Genomic DNA, 7,051 nt, shown 5'->3' with positions numbered 1-7,051 from the left:
TAGGATACTTCTGCTTTCGTTATATATCGCCTACTCATGGTGGAATACCATTCAATATATACGGGCCTAGTATCTACATCGTTGTTAATAGGAGGTCCGCTAACAACCAAATTTTGATTTTCCAAATTGAAATTTGATGAGTCAAATATGCAATCTAGTCTCCATGCCTGCCTCTTAGATTGTGTGAATGGAGTTGAGCATCTGTATTGCAAAGTTGAGAAATTTGTTGCAACATCCCAAATTGACGCATCACATGATCTGGGTGATATCACTCCACAACATAAAAGTATATGATTGGACATCTGGATGTCCATATCTCATTACCATCGAGACAATATGGCGACAATAGTTGGATGAGATGATTGTATGGCTCCCAAATAATCTGCATATATATGTGTCAAAATATGAATGAACCAAAAGATTGAAACGTTATTAATATATAATATATAAATGAATATAATATCACTTGGCTAGGCATATGCATATCCAATATGTATCTATACTACAATAAAACATGTGTCGCTGTTCTGATTACAGAAAAGTCGTCATTCCATCTACAATAATCATAAGTTGAATATTAGCTATTAGTATTTCATAATGAAGACAACAATAATGAGGTAGAAATGCTTACCGTACTGCAAGTGCTCTTTCCCCCAAGTTGTTCTCATATTGGTGGAGCCGTCGAGGCGCTAAAAGAGGAAATCGATCCCACACCCAAATCTGCAGCAATAGAAGTGAGCCTGCAATGTCTTTGTCATCTATAATTGCACCCTTGCATAGTTGCCTATATAACAACCATGCAAAACATCCAGCCCCTCAACTGTATGTCCCAGTAACATCAAAATGTACTAAGAGAAGAAGATACATTAGGTGCACTCTACTGTTGGATTTATTGGGAAATACCAATCCTCCAATCAATATGAGAATATATGCTTGAGCATATCGTTGGAGTTATCTTTCATCTGCATTATCTGGTAGATTGGCAAAGTTGTTGAATTGATCAGCTAACCATGGTAGGCTAAGACGACCTTCCTACGCCTAAAAGGATGACACAAAGTTGTTCCCAGTCATAATTTAGTGACTCGATCAATGGTCTTCCATTAATCGGGAGACCAAATTGGATAGCTACATCTGTAGTGTAATCGTACACTCTCCGTGCAACATGTGGAAAATGTGTGTCTTCTGTCGCCATAGTTCCACTAATGTTGTTATCAAATGCAGTCTAGTTATATAAATCTAATACAAAAACTCCATAGAATCCTACAGCTCATAGATAATTCAATATATGAGGGTCTGGGTCTTTCTACCTTTGAATAATAGTCTCCCGTCGCTGACAATACATAGCACTAATATGCTTGTTTTCCTAAATAACTTTGGATCTATGGTTGTGCTGTAAGTACAAAACTGAGTTGTTGTATGTACAAAATTGAGTTGTTGTATGTCCCTATGCTAACATCATCTTCCATCTGATCCCATAAAAACAAGATTAAATTTAACTTAAATATTTACTACAAATCGATGAGACTACAATCAATAAAAACAATTACAATCAATAAGAAATACACCCTTCGTTGTTTACAGTTACAAAAAAAAAAGTTGCAAGAACGAATGAAGAAATAACAAACGAAATCCAATGACTGAGTCGCATTGTGAGCTCCATTGAGACAAATTTGTCTATTGTGTCGTTCTTGTCTGCAAATTGTGCAACGTGTCTTGTAACGTTCCCTTTAATCCATCTCGTTTTACATGCGAGAAGTACACGATTTGCCAACTTTTCTAACTCGTGATTCGGCTGGATAAATAGTGGGGAAGTTAGGATCAAGTCAACATTTTTTATCAGGGATGGGCTCGAATTGAGGTGAATAACAAGTCAGATAAGTGAGAATTTTGTAATAATCTTCAATATAGTACAAGAAGTCTAACCTAATAGTTTTACACACAGCCATAGCGTGAGAACATAGGATTCCATAACTCTGTCACTTATTGCATGGACATGTTCTTTCGCTTAACTTTATTCGGTGTGTGGTTTCACTATTCAGCGTTATTGGGTAGATTGATGTGGTGACGTCACATAACCCTATCCGATGGTCAAATATGCTAACAATATGTTTAATTGCACGTTGTTCCCAACAAGTTAATTTCAAAAACTGCATACTTATGGCATATACGATAATTACTTAGAATACTTTCATAGTTAGTATGAACACGTGGGATAACTAAGAAGTGAATAATTTACCTTGTGAAAGACTCTCTAGATTCAAGAGTTGTCTCTATTTTTACACGACGAGCAGCGAATTAAGCGATAGTTCGGTAGAATGTTGCTTGGACTAGTGTAGTAATAGGTAGCTTTCCGGCTTCTTTCAAAACAACATTCGTACTTTCGGCCACATTCGTGGTTAGCCATCCATAACGATGACTACCATCATGTGACTGTGTCCATTGCTTAGGATTTATGTAAGAAATTAGGGTTTTCTGTTTGAAGTTCGGTCATACAGTCATTAAACTTTTAAACTTGAAATTTTGATCCTACACTATACACTAAGCTCTTCAATATACTATTTTTATACTTGTTAAAATTACTCGCCACGTGTCGCAATAAGAATCTGTGGTGTACTCCTATCCAGCCGTTGTAAGGGTTTCTCACGGCAGATATAATGTCTTTGTGTCTATCTGAAATTAGACACATCCTCTTCCTTCCATGCACCACATCATTTCATAAATTTTAAAAAAACTAGCCCCATGAATCAACACTTTCCTCTCGTAAAATAGCGTATGCAATTGAATAGACGTGACCATCTGCATCGACTGAGATAGGAATCAATAATGTTCTTTCATACTTTTCGTATAGATGGATTCCATCAATTTAAAGTAGCGCTCTGCAGTACTTGAAATCCTCAATAACAGGTCCAAATGACCAAAATATGCTATTGAGCATGACAATCCTATCATCATAATCCACCTCATTTAGCCTCCAATTGATAACTGTACCAAGATTTGTGATTTGTAAGATATTCATCCATCTAGGCAGCAAACTATATGATTCGATCTACTCTCCGAATATCTGAGCAATTTCTTTCCTTCTTCCATCCCATACTTTCCAATAACCAACGAAATAGCCATATTTTTTCAAGATAATATCTTGTAAGGTTTTAACATCAACAAAAAGCTTTTTTAACTACTCTACTTACCTAAAACACAATTAGATTTGAGTCCAATCGATTATGATTTTGACCCAGTCTTGCATACACACAGGAATAAGAGCCATTATACTGGATCATTTCAAACTTGTCGTGTCTTTTACGACAAGAAATACGAAGTCTCCATGTCAATCCTTTGTATATCTTTTACACCTAACATCCCATACTGTTTTCTTCGACTCAATGACTTCAAAATTTTGATGTCGAATGATGAATAGCTATTCACTGCATTTTTTAAACCCAATTTCGAATTGAATATCATCTCCTTAAGCAAGGAATCAGACCTCATATTATTGTCTCCCTCCGTTGTCGAATCGGGTACAATGTTCATGTCGTCTAGGTCTATCTCAACAAAAGTTTTAGGGACTTCATGAACACCATAAAATTCATCAGGTAGTTGATCTAGATCGATAACATCATCGTTTATTTCAACTTCTTCGTCGTTTGTAGCAATAGTTGGATCACAAGGCTCATTTTCGAAATTATGAGTTTCCAACTCAATAGTAGTTTCAATTTCTCTCATTGAGGTTGGACTTGGGACATTGGGGTGGATATATACAGTTCAATTGTATTTGGGGGGTATGAAGTGTTGCACATCATGAGTCGTACATCAACTTCACTTCGTAATGAGATAGGAATGTATAAAGTAAATCTCGCTACATAACTACCATATCTAAATATTACCCCTACTCCATCATCTCTATCTATGGATATTGCATCACATAATCCATTGATTAATGTGTTGAAGTCAACTTGACGATGCATGTTTATACGAAGAGATGGCTGCCTATCATATTCTATACCGTTTGGCCGATTAACATGTTGAGTTTTATGTCCTAAAAACTCGCAGTTTGTAAAATGATAAACATTTTCTATTATCAATATACTTGTTATTGATCTTATAAATTGTATGAAAGTCTAAATTCAATAAACTAAGACCCATGAATATTGTATGAGTACTTGAACTTTATGTGGAGACATAAGAGTGAATTAGGTTCGAATAAATAGTTAAAATGATCTATGGTACGTGAATGAGGTTGGGTACCTTATTCTGGTAACACCATTGGATGCGGGATACTCTGTAGTTATTACAAAGAGTTATAAAGTGCTACATACGATATGATCCTAATTCGTACATGTTATGATATGAGGAGTCGGGGTCTCCTATGCAATGAGTTTGCATAAGATCAGGACCAAGAAATAAGTCAATCTTACTTTATAACGCCATTTACTGTTTAAGGCTAATTATTTCACCTAGATGACCTAGGTGACTTGATAACTTGTAAAAATACAAGTTATCTTTGCTCTTAAGTTAGAACAATTAGGGTTTTTAATGATAAACTCTCCTCATTTTTAATAGAAACGCATGGATTTACTTAAACCATAACAATTTCATGTAAAAGAAGTTTATCACTAAAACTTGCGGTGCTAACGCACTACTTTGCAGGATTTCAACGCAAGAACTGACAATAACGCATTAGACAAGTGCCGCAGGAAACGTGCTAAAGCCATGCGTCAGAGGAAATTCAACGCATAGAAGATTCATTGCTCCAGGCTATTGTGTCACATCACCACTTGCAAGCATGGGCACCTGCAATAGGCGGTGTCTGAAAAGCTTCAAGAGGTCAGGTGTCTAACTAGGACGTGGAGTTTAAGGCTGACTAGGGCATGGACTTAAATGCAGCCCATCCTCCAAGTGGACGAGACTAACGCCTATAAATACTTAAAGACCCTCAAGAATTAGGAGTTCGGAGAGTGAGAAACTCCATACTCTCTGTAAATTTGTAGACTTAGTTTTAGTTTGTACAAGTCGTGCCGAGGTGTAAGACGATTGAAGGAGCTGAGAACCACCACCACCATGGGCCAGGGAGTGGAGAAAGTTATTCTTGAGAAAGATACTCTGTCCTCGACTCTTTAAAGTGATTGTACACAACAAGATTGAGCCAAAGAACTATAAGAGATTGTATTCTTTGGCTTGACTCAGTTTCTTTCTTAATATCATTTCCATTTCATTTTGATTGAATATAGTTCTTTGTAAAGACTCATTGATCCTTTATAAAATTCATATATTTGATCATCACTTTTGCTATTGTTTATCTTCTGTTTATGTTGAAAGCATTAGTACTTTATGCATAATTCTGTTCCAATGCCTAAACCAACTTGACAACTTGGTGAAAGCTTCTTTACTTAGTTGTTCGAAAGAATAGCTAAGCCGCATTAAGTAGGACGCCTAATACAACTAGAGATAGACTTATTGGTGTTTCTTGCATTCTAAGTTAGACGCATGCACCCTAGAGATAGGCTTGTATGTTATTCGCATTGAAAAGTGTTTAATGATGTCTAACGCATGAACAGAAAGATAAGCAACCCATCCCATTTCATTCACATTACATCAGTTGTGTGCAATTATCTTTAACCGGTGCGTCCACCTACTTAAATTTCATTTTCACATGATCCTTCATTTTCCACTCAACTCTTTTGTATTATCTTGCACAGGCATAGCATGTTAGTGTAAATAATACATCTTTCACATTCATTTAGGAAAAACCTCCTACTGCAAGTACAACGCATGATCTGTGTTAGTGAAACTGAATCCCTGTGATTGACCCTGGACTTGCTAGGAACTTAGATTAGATTTATTCTTGGGTTTAATCTAGGAAAATTGAACGTTATTATAAGGGGTTGTGTGCCTTCTGTGCATAATACTAACGCCCCAACGCGTTGCATTCATTTAAATGCATCAAGGCAGAACACAACACTTAGACTTTATTCTTCCAATTGGTTTCACTTTATATACTCCTAAAGCATCTCATGATAGCAAGCGAACAAGTTTTTAGCGCCGTTGCCGGGGATTGAGCAACAAGAACTAACCAGAAATTCCATTTGTATTTGTTGTAGGGACACTTCAATTAAGGGAAGTATTACAAGCTACGCCTAGGCTTGTGAACGTGTATGAACAGGGAGAACACTCCTGAGTTCAGATACGACCCCAAGATTGAACGGACCTTCCTGCGCAGGAATCGATCCAACCTTCGTCGAAGGTTGAGGCAACAGTTACTCAGACAACATGAAAGGGAAAGAGCAATGGCAAAAGAACAACAAAATCAACAACTAGCTCAGCAACTGGCTCACGCTGCACAAAACCCAATCCTGATGGCAAACAACAACACGCATCCTATGAGAGAATACGCGTCTTCTGTGCTATATTATTTCTCTCTAGGAATCATATATCCGACGTCTGATGGAACTAGGTTTGAAATGAAATCTGTTATGCTCCAAATGCTTCAGATTGCTGGGCAATTTGGGGGTAGCCGTGGCGAAGATCCTCATGCCCATATGAAGCGTTTCCTGAAAACGTGCAATTCCTTTATGATTCCTGGAATCACACTAGAGGCAATCAGGCTCTCCTTGTTTCCCTATTCTTTGTGAGACGACGCAAAGCAATGGGTGAGTTCATTAGAGTCTAGGGAAATCACCACATGGGAAAAGTTGGTGAAAAAGTTTATGCAAAAATACTTCCCACCTACCACCAACGCGAGGAGGCGTCGGGAAATCATGAACTTTGAACAAGAAGACATTGAGACCTTAAGCGCTGCATGGGAGCATTTCAAGGGCTTGGTCAAGAACTGCCCGAACCACGGACTACCTTTGACTATTCAGATGGAGACGTTTTATGGTGGACTAAACAGGGTGTCACAGATGGCAGCAGACACAGCAGCAGCCAGAGGAATGATGGACAAATCCTATACTGAAGCTAAAGAAATATTAAGCCGCATTGCCAAGCATAACATGGAGTGGGTAGATGACACATACGATGGAAGAAATGACAGGAGAAGAAGATCTTAGAACATTAA

General features: G+C 37.5%; 1 non-coding gene across 1 annotated transcript; it reads right to left on the bottom strand.

Moving 5' to 3' along the window:
• Window positions 1–6,738: 6,738 nt before the first annotated feature.
• Window positions 6,739–6,841, bottom strand: LOC120084278 (small nucleolar RNA R71). The gene has a single exon (XR_005483643.1). It is a non-coding gene; the product is annotated as a small nucleolar RNA R71 (small nucleolar RNA).
• Between the last annotated feature and the right edge of the window lie 210 nt (window positions 6,842–7,051).

Source organism: Benincasa hispida, chromosome 8 (genome assembly GCF_027475165.1).
Source record: "Benincasa hispida cultivar pf3 chromosome 8, pf3_genome.v1.1, whole genome shotgun sequence".
NCBI lineage: Eukaryota > Viridiplantae > Streptophyta > Magnoliopsida > Cucurbitales > Cucurbitaceae > Benincasa > Benincasa hispida.
Note: the sequence above shows the minus strand (reverse complement) of the source record. Positions and strands in the feature narration are given on the sequence as shown.